This window comes from Puma concolor, chromosome E1, assembly GCF_028749965.1.
Source record: "Puma concolor isolate L17-30 chromosome E1, mPumCon1.1.hap2, whole genome shotgun sequence".
NCBI classification, from domain to species: domain Eukaryota; kingdom Metazoa; phylum Chordata; class Mammalia; order Carnivora; family Felidae; genus Puma; species Puma concolor.
The window spans coordinates 60,548,235-60,561,349 of record NC_141680.1 but is presented as its reverse complement, the minus strand read 5'-3'; the positions used below and the strand labels follow the sequence as shown (position 1 = coordinate 60,561,349).

Below are 13,115 nucleotides of genomic sequence, written 5' to 3'. Positions count from 1 at the left end.
CTGGAGAGGGTGTTTTGTGGGCATTACCGGGGACGTGCGGAAGCCGGTGGCATCGTGGCTCACTGAGCCGAGTTCGGCCGTGTCTGAGGGGCCTGGTGCAAGGCCATTGCTCCTTTCTGCTTCCTGTAGCAGCCTCTTCATGCTCAAACCGCTCCCCTTCATGGCGCCAAAAAGGCTGCAGTGGCTCCAGCTCCATGCTGCATTTATTTTTTTTTTTAATTTTTTTTTAACGTTTATTTATTTTTGAGACAGAGAGAGACAGAGCATGAACGGGGGAGGGTCAGAGAGAGAGGGAGACACAGAATCTGAAACAGGCTCCAGGCTCCGAGCGGTCAGCACAGAGCCCGACGCGGGGCTCGAACTCACGGACCGCGAGATCGTGACCTGAGCCGAAGTCGGCCGCTTAACCGACTGAGCCACCCAGGCGCCCCCCATGCTGCATTTAAAAGGCAGGACGAGGGACGCTTGGGTGGCTCAGTCAGTTAAGCATCTGACTCTTGGTGTCGGCTCAGGTCACGGTCTCACGGTTCAGAGGTTTGAGCCCCGCGTCGGGCTCTGCGCTGACAGCCCGGAGCCTGCTTCAGATTCCGTGTCTCCCTCTCTCTCTGCCCCTCCGCCTCACTCTCTCTCTCTCTCTCTCTCAAAAATAAGTAAACATTAAAAAAATTATAAAAGGCAGACTGAACCTTTTCTTTCAGAACTCCTGTTCTGGTTATCTATTTCTGTATAACAAATCACCCCAAAACCTGGTGATTGAATCTTTTATTTTGCTCATAAATTGGCGATCCGGGCTGGGCTCAGCAAGAAGGCGGTCAGCCTTGTTCTGTGTGGCATCTGCTGGGGCAGATCAGCCGGGAGCTGGAGGGTCCACTTCAAGATGGCTCGCCCACAAGGCCCGCAGATCCATGTGGCTCCTGGCCGGGAACCCAGGGGGGGCTCTGGACTGGGGGCCTCAGCCCCGCTCAGGGAGAGCTGCTCAGACTCCCTACCAGCGCGGTGGCTGGGTTCCAAGGAGACGAGGCCGAAGGGCACGGCGTCTTTAGGACCTGGCCTCGGAAGTCACACCAAGTTACTTCCATCAGACTCTGCTGCTCGAGGCCTCACGAGGGCCTGCCCAGCTTCGGGAGAGGGGCCGCAGGTCCCACCACTTCCTGGAGGAGTGTCGAGGCTGCCCTGATGAGGACCATGTGGGGTCGCAGCTACGGGTGTGGACGCCTTGGGAAACCTCATCAGCCACAACCCCCCGCGGACGTCTTCTCTGTTCCCACTGAGCCACTTTGGGGCCCACGCCCAGCACCAACCTGGTAACTGAAGCCAGGGCACAGGGGAGTCTCAGCTCTCCCCACGGTGTCCGGGATGTGTGAGGAGGTGTGGGTTCCAAACGAAACCAAGCAAAATCCCCCAGAAAAGGAAGGGAAAGCTCAGGATGTAATCACAGTGTCCCCGAGAGCCACGTTCATTGAGCACTTACTATCATGTTTATTTATTTTTGAGACAGAGAGAGACAGAGCGTGAACGGGGGACGGGCAGAGAGAGAGGGAGACACAGAATGGGAAGCGGGCTCCAGGCTCCGAGCCATCAGCACAGAGCCCGACGCGGGGCTCGAACCCACGAACTACGAGATCACGACCTGGGCCGAAGTCGGATGCTTAACCGCCTGAGCCACCCAGGCGCCCCTAATGTTTATTTATTTTTGAGACAGAGAGAGACAGAGCGTGAACGGGGGAGGGTCAGAGAGAGAGGGAGACACAGAACGGGAAGCGGGCTCCAGGCTCCGAGCCGTCAGCACAGAGCCCGACGCGGGACTCGAACCCACGAACTACGAGATCACGACCTGGGCCAAAGTCGGACGCTTAACCCACTGAGCCACCCAGGCGCCCCGAGCACTTACTATAAACCTGGGGCTGTGCTGAAAGTTTGATGCTCATTCAACTGATCACTTCTCCCCACAACTCAATAGACGGGGCTGTTGTTCTCCACTCTTTGCAAAACCCAAGGTTTGCAACCTGCCCGGGCTCGCCAGGCCAGAAGACAGCAGGGACAGGGTCGAAGGTCAGGTCCAAATGGTTCTAAGTCTCCACTACAAGCCGGTCTGCAGCAAAGTTCAAGACGTCTGGTCTGCGGCTGAAGAAAGCACAGACCAGACTTTGACTGTGGAGGAAGCACGTAGTCTGGTTGCACTGGCAGCCATTTTGGGACAGGAGGCCATCCAATCTGAGAAAGAAGCAGGTGCCTGGAGGAGGAGAGGACGTTGATCGAAGACAGCAATGCCTGCCCTCCCCGGGGACACTTCAGCTGCCTGGGCCAGGAAATCTACTTTACCGTTTAAGACTGTGTAAATATGGTGCACAGTTACTTACAATTGAAAATATCTTAACCAATACAGGAAGCTACTATAGTGTTTTTCCTGTCTCGTTGCGGGGGTGATCTGTAGGTCAGTCTACGCAACCAGACAACAAGGGGCTTGAGAGGAGGGACCAGGCCTCAAGCATCTCTGTCCCCAGTGCCTAGCAGAGCGCATGACCCCTACTCGGAGAGAAAGTAAAGGGGAACAGGTGTAGCTTCTCCTCCAGAATTTTTACGTGTTTACATCAGAAGCTTCTCTCTTCTCTGCATCTACACCTGGTGACGTTGACTCACTGCGTCCAATTTTTTTTTTTTAATGTTTATTCTTGAGAGAGACAGAACACAAGTGGGGGAGGGACAGAGAGAGGGGGAGACACGGAGCCCGAAGCAGGCTCCAGGCTCCGAGCCGTCAGCCCAGAGCCCGACGCAGGGCTCGAACTCACGGACCGCGAGATCGTGACCTGGCTGAAGTCGGACGCTTAACTGACTGCGCCACCCAGGTGCCCCAATTGCCTGTCATTTTCAAAGCTGAAATGCAGGAAGGAGGCTGCCCTGGAGTCCCTCCAGAGGCGACCTCGGTGGAAGAGGGCAGGCGCGTGCGTCTTCCAAGGGCAGCGGGAGGAGGCCGCTGGTGCTGTTCTGTTATCAGCACGTCGCCTGGTGATGGCTGTGGCCTCAGCCCAGGACACGCCGCCACCCTTCGAGGCCGGCTTCTCATGAGTCAGATTCCCTCCCACACCCAGGCTACGGGGAAGCTTTTGCACGTGAAGCAGCTTTGCGGAGCACCGATAAAAGAAAGCCTCGAAAACAAGCGTGTTCTGAGAGTCGGTCTGACAAAAGCATACCCGGCCGGCTCCCTCTGCACCCGGGGAGTGTGGGCGCCCAAGGCCTGAGCCCCGGGTTCGCGGCCCTTCCGTCAGAACCGGCCGGTCGCCATCCCGGGCTCAGGGCCTTCTTCACCCGCCTGAGAGACCCCGGCTCCTGTCCTGACGCTGGCCCTCTGTCTGGCCTGCCAGTGAAAGAAAACCCGCACTTGACAGGTGTAGACAAGAACGGTTTGAAAACGTCACCTGGGGGTGCCTGGGTGGCGCAGTCGGTTAAGCGTCCGACTTCAACCAGGTCACGATCTCGCGGTCCGTGAGTTCGAGCCCCGCGTCGGGCTCTGGGCTGATGGCTCGGAGCCTGGAGCCTGTTTCCGATTCTGTGTCTCCCTCTCTCTCTGCCCCTCCCCCGTTCATGCTCTGTCTCTCTCTGTCCCAAAAATAAATAAACGTTGAAAAAAAAAATTTTTTTTTAAAAATAAAAAAAAGAAAACGTCACCTGGCAGGGAGCCCGGAAGCAGGGTCCCAGGGCCTGTCGACTCAGGGCCATCACGACGTCTGACATCTTCTCGTTGTCCCGGGGAGTGGAACGTCCCCTCATGTGTCGCCTGTGCTTCTGTCCTGTCCCAGGGTGCTCCCCCAGAAAGGGAAGGGAGGGGTTGGATCATTCTGGATGTTGCTGACTTTTCCTCTGACGTGGTCACCCAATACGGATAAAGACAGACGGACGGTTGCTTAGAAATTCAAAGTCTAGGGGCGCCTGGGTGGCGCAGTCGGTTGAGCGTCCGACTTCAGCCAGGTCACGATCTCGCGGTCCGTGAGTTCGAGCCCCGCGTCGGGCTCTGGGCTGATGGCTCAGAGCCTGGAGCCTGTTTCCGATTCTGTGTCTCCCTCTCTCTCTGCCCCTCCCCCGTTCATGCTCTGTCTCTCTCTGTCCTAAAAATAAGTAAACGTTGAAAAAAAAAAATTAAAAAAAAAAGAAATTCAAAGTCTAACTGAACCAAGCCGTGAGTACGTATTTTCTAAGCCAGTAAAATCATCTTTGCGGAGATGACCGGACAGGTTTTTGGCACAATGTGTGTTTGAGGCAGCCTGGCCTGAAATAGAAGCCTGGCAGAGTGAGTCCCAGTGCCGGTGGTCAGGGCCGAGGTCTAAGCAGGGAGGAGTGACCCAGAGGGGACACGCAGGAGGCGGTGCTCCACGCGCGCTGGTGACGGGCCATTTCTGGTTCTGGACGGTGGTCGTGAGCTGTGTGCACACCGCAGGGATGGACCGAGCTCCATCCACCCTTAAGGTCTGTGTTCTCTGCATGTGTGTTGCATTTCAACAAAAAGTGGCCTTGGCATCTCCCCATGCAGGGGTCACACGATGTTCACTGTAAGGCCGGTGGGGGGGGTGGGCCACAGGCACTCACCCCTCAAGCAGCTGGAGCTTGGGGGGTGACCCACTGGAGGGGGGGAGGGTGGCAGAGAATCTCACCTGTCATGACTCCCTGGCTGGAGACCAGCGGAGGCTTTAAAAATGTTTTTCTTGACATTTATTCATTTTTCAAGAGAGAGAAAGAGAGGCAGAGTGTGAGCAGGGCAGGGGCAGGGAGAGAGGGGAGACACAGAATGGGAAGCGGGCCCCGGGCTCCGAGCTGTCAGCACAGAGCCCGACGCGGGGCTCGAACCCACGAACCGCGAGATCGTGACCTGAGCCGCAGTCGGACGCTGGACCGGCTGAGCCCCCCGCCCCAAGGCGCCCAAAGATCAGCAGAGGCTTCAGCCCCGAGCCCCCAGCCCTGAGCCCCCAGCACAAGTGGGTGAGCTGCCCGTCTTGCGTGCGGCTCCGTGCACGTGAGGACGGGACGAGGGCCGCGGCGGGCCTGGGGAGGCGGGTTGTGGGGTCACGCGTCTGAGAACGGCTGGAACTTGGGTGGCCCCGGGACTCTCTGCCGTTCGAGATCGTCACACCCTGCTCGGGACTTGCCGCTAGCACACCAGCCTCGCGTAGATGCCTTCCTGTCATGGGTCACTGGAGTCGTCAGGGCCGCCCATCCCTCGGGCCACAGGCCTCCGCATCAACCCCCGTCCCCCCACCCCCCCATTATTTCACTGCATCCGTGCAGATGAGGACACTGGGGGAGACTTCCGGGCCACAGGGCTCGAGAGCCCACCGAGCCCAGCGCTTCCTGCGGCCCCGGGGGCCATCAGCGGTTCGCGGCTCGTTCTCCGTCCCTCGTGGCGGTGCGGCCGAGGGTCGGGAGGACGGAGGATCTCAGCGGCGTCGGGAGCGTGGCCCAGACCCAGCCCGTTTCCCTCCACGCTCCCCCAGAGGTGCTCTTGTCCCCCCGCACGGGGGAGGGTGCTGTCACACAGAGGGGGTCACCTGGGTTTAGTCAGCTAAGGGTCCGCCTTCAGATTAGGTCATGATCAGGTGGTTCATGAGTTCAAGCCCCATGTTTGACTCTGTGCTGACAGCATGGAGCCCACACTTGAGATGCTCTGCCTCCCCCCTTCAAAAATAAATGAACATCGAAAACAATTAAAAACAAAGAAGATAATCAATACTGGTTCAATCGAGCCATCAAGTCAAATATGTGTGCGCCCCCCAAATTCACATTGAAATCCTACCCCCTCAACGAGATGGTGTTAGGAGGTGGGTCCTTTGGCGGGGGGGGGGGGGTCATGAGGGGACAGCCTCATGAGGGGTTAGTGCCCTCGTAAGGGAGACCCCCGAGGGCTCCCTCGCCCCTTCGGCCACCGCCAGCCCCCCAGTGTCAGGCATCCAGCCTCTGGACGTGTGAGACAGCTGTTTGCGGCGGGAGCCGCCCGGCACGGTCTGGGGCGTGTTTGTCACAGCGTCCCAGCAGACCCATGTGTCACACTGCGTCAGGTGATAACAGCAGGGAACCCCGCGCTCTCTGCTCAATTTCCCGTAAAACTAAACTTACCCTAAGACCTAAGCTCAGTTCCGTGAAAACGACGAATACTGCAGATTTAATGAAGGTATTACACTCAGGCTCAAGCTCAGGAGGGCCCCGGCACCTTGCCCAGCCCGCTTTGCACAGTGCCCGTGGCAGCCGCCCCCCCCCGCCCCCCGCGGAGTCCCCACATCGACACCCGCTCCCACCCCATGTGCTTGACTCCCCCCCCTTTTCCCGCCCCTCCCCCGTCTTCCGCGGCTTTGATTTGGTTTGCTCCCCCGCCAGCGGATCTCTGCCTTTGCCAGCCTCCAACGAGGAGCCTGGGGTCCGAGGCCAGGAGCCACGCCAGCAGACTCGTGCCTTGCTGCTCAGATCACACGAGTGTGGCTCCCAAGCAAGCAAAGTACCGGGTGTTGCCAAACCTCTCTTCCCGGGAGCACATGGCTCGAACCTTCCCCTCCTCCCGCCCCGCCCCGTCTTGTGCCCAACGCGCCCCTGGCGAGCCTGAGGAGCTGTCCCCGTGTGTCCGGACACTGTGGCCTGAGGGAGAAGCCGGAACCCCGGCTCCTCTCACGAGCGGCCTCCTGCTGGCCCCCCACCCCGCCCTCCGCCTCAGCCTCCCTGCCGGCCTCTCCCTGGGCGCCCTCTGCCCCTGCCAGCCTGAGCTCGCCACGTCCTGCCCACAAGTCAGGCTGGCTCCCCTCTCCGCCTCGGGCAGGCCCTCCCCTCGCCCTGGCCCAAACCCCACTATTCAAACCCCTTTCTCCTTCCTTTTTGACGGCTACTGACGCACGATCCGGATGCCGTGTAATTCATCCCTTGGAAGGGCACGGCTGCATGATTGACAGCGATATTCACAGCTCTCCAACCGCCTCCACGGTTCACCTTAAAACATTTTCACGCGGGCACCTGGGGGGCTCAGTCGCTTAAGCGTCTGACGTCGGTTCACGATCGTGATCTCCGGTTCGTGGGTTCCAGCCCCGCGTCGGGCTCTGTGCTGACGGCTCAGAGCCTGGAATCTGCTTCGGATTCTGTGTGTCCCTGTCTCTGCCCCTCCCCCGCTCGTGCTCTGTCTCTCTCTCTCTCTCTCTCTCTCTCTCTCTCAAAAATAAGCATTTAAAAAATTTTTAAAAACTAAAACATTTCCATCATTTCCGAAAGAAAACCTGTGCCCTTAGCCGGTCCCCGCCGTCTTCCCCTCCCCTCCCCTCGGAGCCCTGCAGCCCTAACGGACTCGGTCTCTACAGGCTTACCCGTCGGGTGGAGGGAATCGTGCAGTACGTGGCCGTGTGTGCGGCCGGCTCCTTGCACGGTTTTGAGGCTCATCCCCGTCGTAGCAGGAGTCAGTGCTGTGTGCTTTTCTGTGGCCACATAGTATCCACGTTACGGGTACCCACGTCCCTATCCGGCCATCACAGTGACGGACACTGGGGTTGTTTCCACCTCTCGTTACAACAAACCCACCCTGCACACCGAAGCTTCTCCAGGCACTTCTCCAGCCCCGCTAACTCCCACCTACCCAGCCCGCGCTACGTGCCAGGCTCCAGACTGCACTCTCGCTCGTGCCCGCGAGGGCCGGTCTCCCCGTACCCCGACGGGTGCGGCACAGGCCATCGTTCCCGTGTTACGGATGAGGACACCCGAGTCCGGAGAAGTGAGGAGATTGGCCGACGTCCTGGTGGAAGGAGGACCCCGACACAGGTCTGCTCTGCAACCTGCAACCTCCCCTGCTATTGGGCATTTGGGCATTTACCCCTTGTTTCGGTGGGTCCTGTGTGTTTATGGGTCTCCTCGAACTATAAGCCTCTTCCGGATAAGGACCACGTCTCTTGGCCCTTTGGTCGGCCGTCGGGGGGCGGGGGGAGCTCTATGCTTTCTGTCTGCTAAGCATCCTTTCCCTCACCCCCCCGCCTGGCTACAGGGTGGGCACGTGGTTCAGGCCTGGCCAGTCACGGCCCTTCACTCCACTGGCTACAGTGATTGGCTCAAGGGTGGGCACAGGCTCCAAGCCTGGCCAATCAGAGCCTTCCTTGGGTCTTTTGCCATAGCAACGGCTGAGGCCACCTGCTTCCTCTTTGGGACCGGGAGCTATAAGGACCATGAAGCCTGGAGCTGCCCCTGGAAACTTCTTCCTGCCTCCCGGGGACAGTCTACACCACAATGCCATGCAGATGTTAGAACTGATGCTGCGGGAAGCCATTTGATGGCACCAAAAGATGTTCACGATACCTTCCCCGGGTTTACAGTAAGCAAACTACGAAATAGAAAATGCAACATCACTTGCTCTCCGTGTGTTCCTCTATGTATGAAAACATACACACGCACGCACACACGCACTCTTTAGAAATGGATGCCAGATGCCCAAATATGAACAGTGTTTCTTTCCGATCCTACGACTTGGTGTATTTTTTCTTTCTGTTCATCTGAACTTTGAAGCCTCGGCCTGTTAGAAGTTGTTATGCTTGTTCTGTTTTGTTGAAGCCACAGTTCCTGCAGGAACCCCCCCCCCCCCCCCAAGAAGTCCTGTCGAGTGCCCTCCTCCCTGGAATTTTTAGGTTCAGCCTGAGTCATGTCGTCTTGGCCTTTTTAGAGCACACAACTTTTCCAACAATCCCATTTCGTGCCCCGGTCCTGGGCGCTCCCCACCCTCGGCGTCTCTGCTCACCTGCCCCACCCCCTGGGCCTCCAGGCCTGGCCGTCCAGCTGTGCCTGAGTGACGCCATCCCCCAGTGTCTTCCGGACCCTCAGAGAAAGCCAGGCCTTTCACGCCCACCCCCAACCCGCCCTGCCGGGTGCTGTGTTTTCATTCTCAGCTCACAAGGAACCTGCAGAAAATATTTTCTTTGGCAGCCGATTAGGGAGTAGCAGCCCCGGACATGCCTTTCAGGCGACGTCCGAGCCTGGGCCAGCTGCTGGCCTCCACAGCTGCCCCAGGGGCTGTGGCCACGGGCAAGGCCAGGGTTTGGACCTCATCCAGCTTGAGTAAGGTTCTCTCCCCCATCAGGTTCTGAGACGTCCCAAGGCCCCACGGCGCCCTTCGGGCAGACCAAACCTCTCCCAGGCCACCATGCCAGGGGGTTGGCGTCTGGCCTTCCAGAGGCCCACCCCCTGAATGCCTTCTCCCTCTGCCACAGGGTTCAAGGGTATGAGGGCCTCCCAGGCAGGGAGTCAAGGGCCTCATGTCCCCCTCCCCGCCCGAGTGTCTCCTTGTGGGGGCCCTGCCTTCCCTCCCTCTTGGAGGGGCTGTTCCCACTCCCCTTCTGAGCAGGCCTGTCCTTCAGATCTAGGCCCTGTCCAGCTGCCTGACCCTGGCTGGCCGGTCAGATCCACACTGATAAGAATGGGACCCTAGCAGAGAATGAACTGGATGACAGGCTTTGAACCAAAGGGCCGGCAGGTTGTAGGGGAGCCGCCGGACCAGGAGAGCCAGGGAGAGGCGAGGGGCCGAGCTGAGTCACCCAGGGGAGCAAGAGGAGGAAGGGGGAAGGAGCCCTGGGGGCTCTCAGGTCCCGGATGCACAGCTGCACCTGTCAGTCTCACCGCGTTCTCTGCTTCCTTCCAATAAAGCCCACGTTGGCTAAACATCCCACCTGGATATTTATTCCTTAAAGCCCAAAGATCCAGACGGTTTCACTAGGGCACCTGGGCTTCCCCACGTGGGAAGAGCCTTCCTCACCCGCCTCCAGGAGGAGGGCGTCCTCCTCTTGTCCGTCCCGCCGGCTGGAAAGCCCCTTTTTCTGCTCATTCCCAAGGGCCTTGAGCTCTTGAAGAAAGTGCTTACCTGGGTCTCCTCCAACCCTGGTGTCCAAGGGAGGGGGTTCAGGGCAGAGAGGCCTTCCGGGTCACAAGCAGAAGTCACCGGGCAGCCTAGTTCAGTGGACCCTGATTGGGCATATGGCTGGTGGAAAAGAAAAAGGTAGCAAATTTTGGAGTGTGGCAGATTTGGGTTTGAATCCTGGGTCCAGCACCTGCCAGTTTATGCAGCCTGCTCTTTGTTGGCCCCGTGACACCAGTGGCGTCCAGGACTTGCCACGCCCTGGGCCCCCTCCTACACTCTCCTCTGGACAGCACTGCTAGGAGGGTCCCGTTTTTCCAAACAAGGAAGCAGAGATGGGAGAGGTTAAGCGATGGCGCACAAGCTTCTCTCAGCCGGTGATGGGAGAGAAACCCTGATTTTTCTGACTCTGGGGAGCTGGTTTTGCCCTAAGAGAAGAAAAAAAAAAGTCTGGTCCTAACATAAACCCTCATGAAATAAAGCTAACGTGCTTCTCTACACAGAGGAAGAGTAGATAACCCTTCCAAAAAAAAAAAAAAAAAAAAAAAAAAGCTCTTCCCGTATTTACCCAGGAACTACAACATCTGGGATTTGCTTCAGAAGATCCCACTGGGGCCGGTGCTGATGAGCTGATGGTTCTGGAAGCTGGGGATGGGTGGCTCTCCCTCCATGTGAGTATGCTTGCGAGGTTTCATAATACAATGTTTCTTTTTAAAGTAGCAAGAAGGAACACAGCCAGGGTGGAGAAGCGGTCTTGCAAAGGACGTCAAGGTGCAGACAGCGAGCCCCGAGTCCCGCCAGGAAGGGAGCCCCGAGCCCCTCCCCACGGCCCGCCGCCAGCCGTGCCCCCTCCCCACGCCTCTCCCTGTTGACTCCCTTGTGGTCCAAGAACCCTCGGCTCTGAGTAATAAATGTGCGCTCTCTCGGCGGGACATGTGTTTCCAATCATTCTCCGCAGTGAGTGACCACCGACGGCTGCTGCCTGTCTGTCCCCCACCTCGTACCTTCAGATCCGCCATGACCACAGCCCCGGCCCAGCTCCCACCCCAGGTCTGCGCGGAGCCCCCCCCCCCCCATGCCCTCCCGCCCATGTGACTTCACGCAAGCAGGCTTGCGTCTGGAAGAGAGTCCTCTGCACCGCCCCTGCCCCCTATGGGACAACTCCGACCACCGTGCAGGTCTCGTTTATCCCAGCGAGCGTCCCAGACCACCTGCCCCCGCCCTCCGCCGATGCCCTTGCTGTGCCATCAAGCACCCGCACCTGCTTGTACTTGTTTCTGTCCGCGTTTCTGCTAACGGCCGGTTGCTGCTGGAGGAAGAACCGGGCCACGTCTGTTCCCTCTGGGCGCCCGGCACCTGCACAGGCCTGGCAGATGGCGGGTGCCCAACACATCCTCACTGAATCGATGAACGAACAAATGAGCTTAACGAACGAACAAATAAACTTAAGGAGCAGGGAGTCGAGGGGAAGACAGACACAAAGACGAGTGACCTGCTAGGGGACACGCAAGGGGCCTAAGGAGGCCAGACAGTGAGCTCTGACCGGGTCATGCCCATCTCCGCTCCCTCTTAGGGCGACCCATTCTCCACGCAACTCCACTGGGCGCCGCCTTCGGCTGGCTGGGCCCGCGGCCTGGGGCACAGCGAGGAGGGATCTTGGGCCACACCAAGGCTCGGTGGGGAAGGAGTGCTCGGGCCTGCTGGAGGTCGGGGGTCGGGGAACGTGGACGCCCCCCCCCCCCACGTCCCCGAGGAGTCAGACCACAGTCCGATGTGATAGGGGAGCAATGACGAGGACCCACAGCGCGCTCGGTGCAGGAACATCACCACCCCCAGACCCCAGCGCCTCCCCCGTGGGCATCTAGGTCACACTTGTTGGGGGTGTGCTGAGTGGCAGCTGGAGAATGCAGGGGACACTCAGGTGGCTGACTCTCAGGCTTGCCTCTGGGGCCAGGAACCCTAGGACAGAGCTTGGGGTCCCCGGGAAGAGGAGAGAAGCAGGGGGATATGGTGGGGAACCGCTCCCATGGTCCCACCTGCCTCTGGGGGCTGGACCGTCCCTTTGGCGTCAGACGCAGTCACCAAAGGGTGTGGAGCCCGGCAGGTCCCCCCAGCCAAGGAGGGGCTGAAGGTGCCAGTGGGCCAGACCCAAACTCCAGAAACCATCTGGAGATGGCCATAAGGACCCAACGACTCACTTTCTAAGGAGCTGCGTTTCTCCTTGCCTCTCATGGCTCTGCTGTCTTCCGATCTTTTCGTTGATGACCAGGGCCACCCCACCCCTGCTCTCTCTGTTGTTCTGACGTTTCAGCTCAAGGTTGAACAAGCGCCCTTAGGGATCCTCACCCCGTACTCCCTGGGTGCCGTCTCGGGGCTGGGACCGAGCCCGTACATGCCAGGGCTGGTCACGGAGCCTCACGGAAGGCGGCAAGAGCCTGGACCGGTGCTGGCCACCGGGCGAACCTTCCTTCAGCATCCCGGAGAAGAGAGGGCCAGGGGAGAGGAGGGGAGGGAAGGAGAGAGAAAGGAAATTCTTGGGCACCGTCCTAATCATAGCCTTGAAATGAAATTTACTGCTGCACTCAGCATGGGGACGCCAGCCAGCACCAACCCCCCTTCTGTTTGGATTAGGCGATGACATCATGGCCACGGCCAATCACCGCCAGCACCAAAGAAGCGGAGGACGGTGGGGGGAAACCTGAGCCTCCAGCCGCCCCCCCCCACCCCGTGCTTCCAGGGAGGGGAACCTGAAACCAGCAGAAGTCAGTCTCAACACACCCCTGCTGAGCTGGGCCCGCCACTCCGGCTGCCCTGCTCCCTGCCAGCACCTGGTCCCCGGGCCCCGCCAGCTGAGGCTGCCTCCGGGAGCAGGCCAGGGGCGGACGCAGCAGTGCCGTGTTCCCGTCTCCGCTCTGCTCGCTGGCCCTGCTCCCCGACCCGCCCGTGTGAAGGAGGCACATGACACACGCCCGGGGCCAAAGGCAAGGGCTTGGGCACGAGAGAGCACAGAGCAGGCGGCGTGAGAGTGTGAGAGCCGGCTCTGGTCGGGTTCACCCTGCTCTGTGTTTTGCGGCGACAGAGTCAGAGTGCGGGTCGGCGGGGAGCCCACGCTGGGGGCCTGCCCCCGCCGTGCCTCGCGGGCCGGGAGACCCTTCTGCGTCAAGGCCACCGTGCGGAGAGGCGGTGCCGGCTCAGAATCCGGGTGGGACGAGGTCCGCGAAGGCTTCGGCCCAGGGGACACGGCGGTGTGGCGTCAGCCCGCCTC

At 59.6% G+C, this 13,115-nt stretch overlaps 1 long non-coding RNA gene across 1 annotated transcript; it reads right to left on the bottom strand.

The window, feature by feature from the left end:
- Positions 1-4,689: 4,689 nt before the first annotated feature.
- LOC147574571 (uncharacterized) lies at positions 4,690-6,278 on the bottom strand. Its single transcript, XR_015244341.1, has 2 exons — positions 5,538-6,278; positions 4,690-5,170 (listed from the first exon to the last, which is right to left on the bottom strand). It is a non-coding gene; the product is annotated as an uncharacterized LOC147574571 (long non-coding RNA).
- Between the last annotated feature and the right edge of the window lie 6,837 nt (positions 6,279-13,115).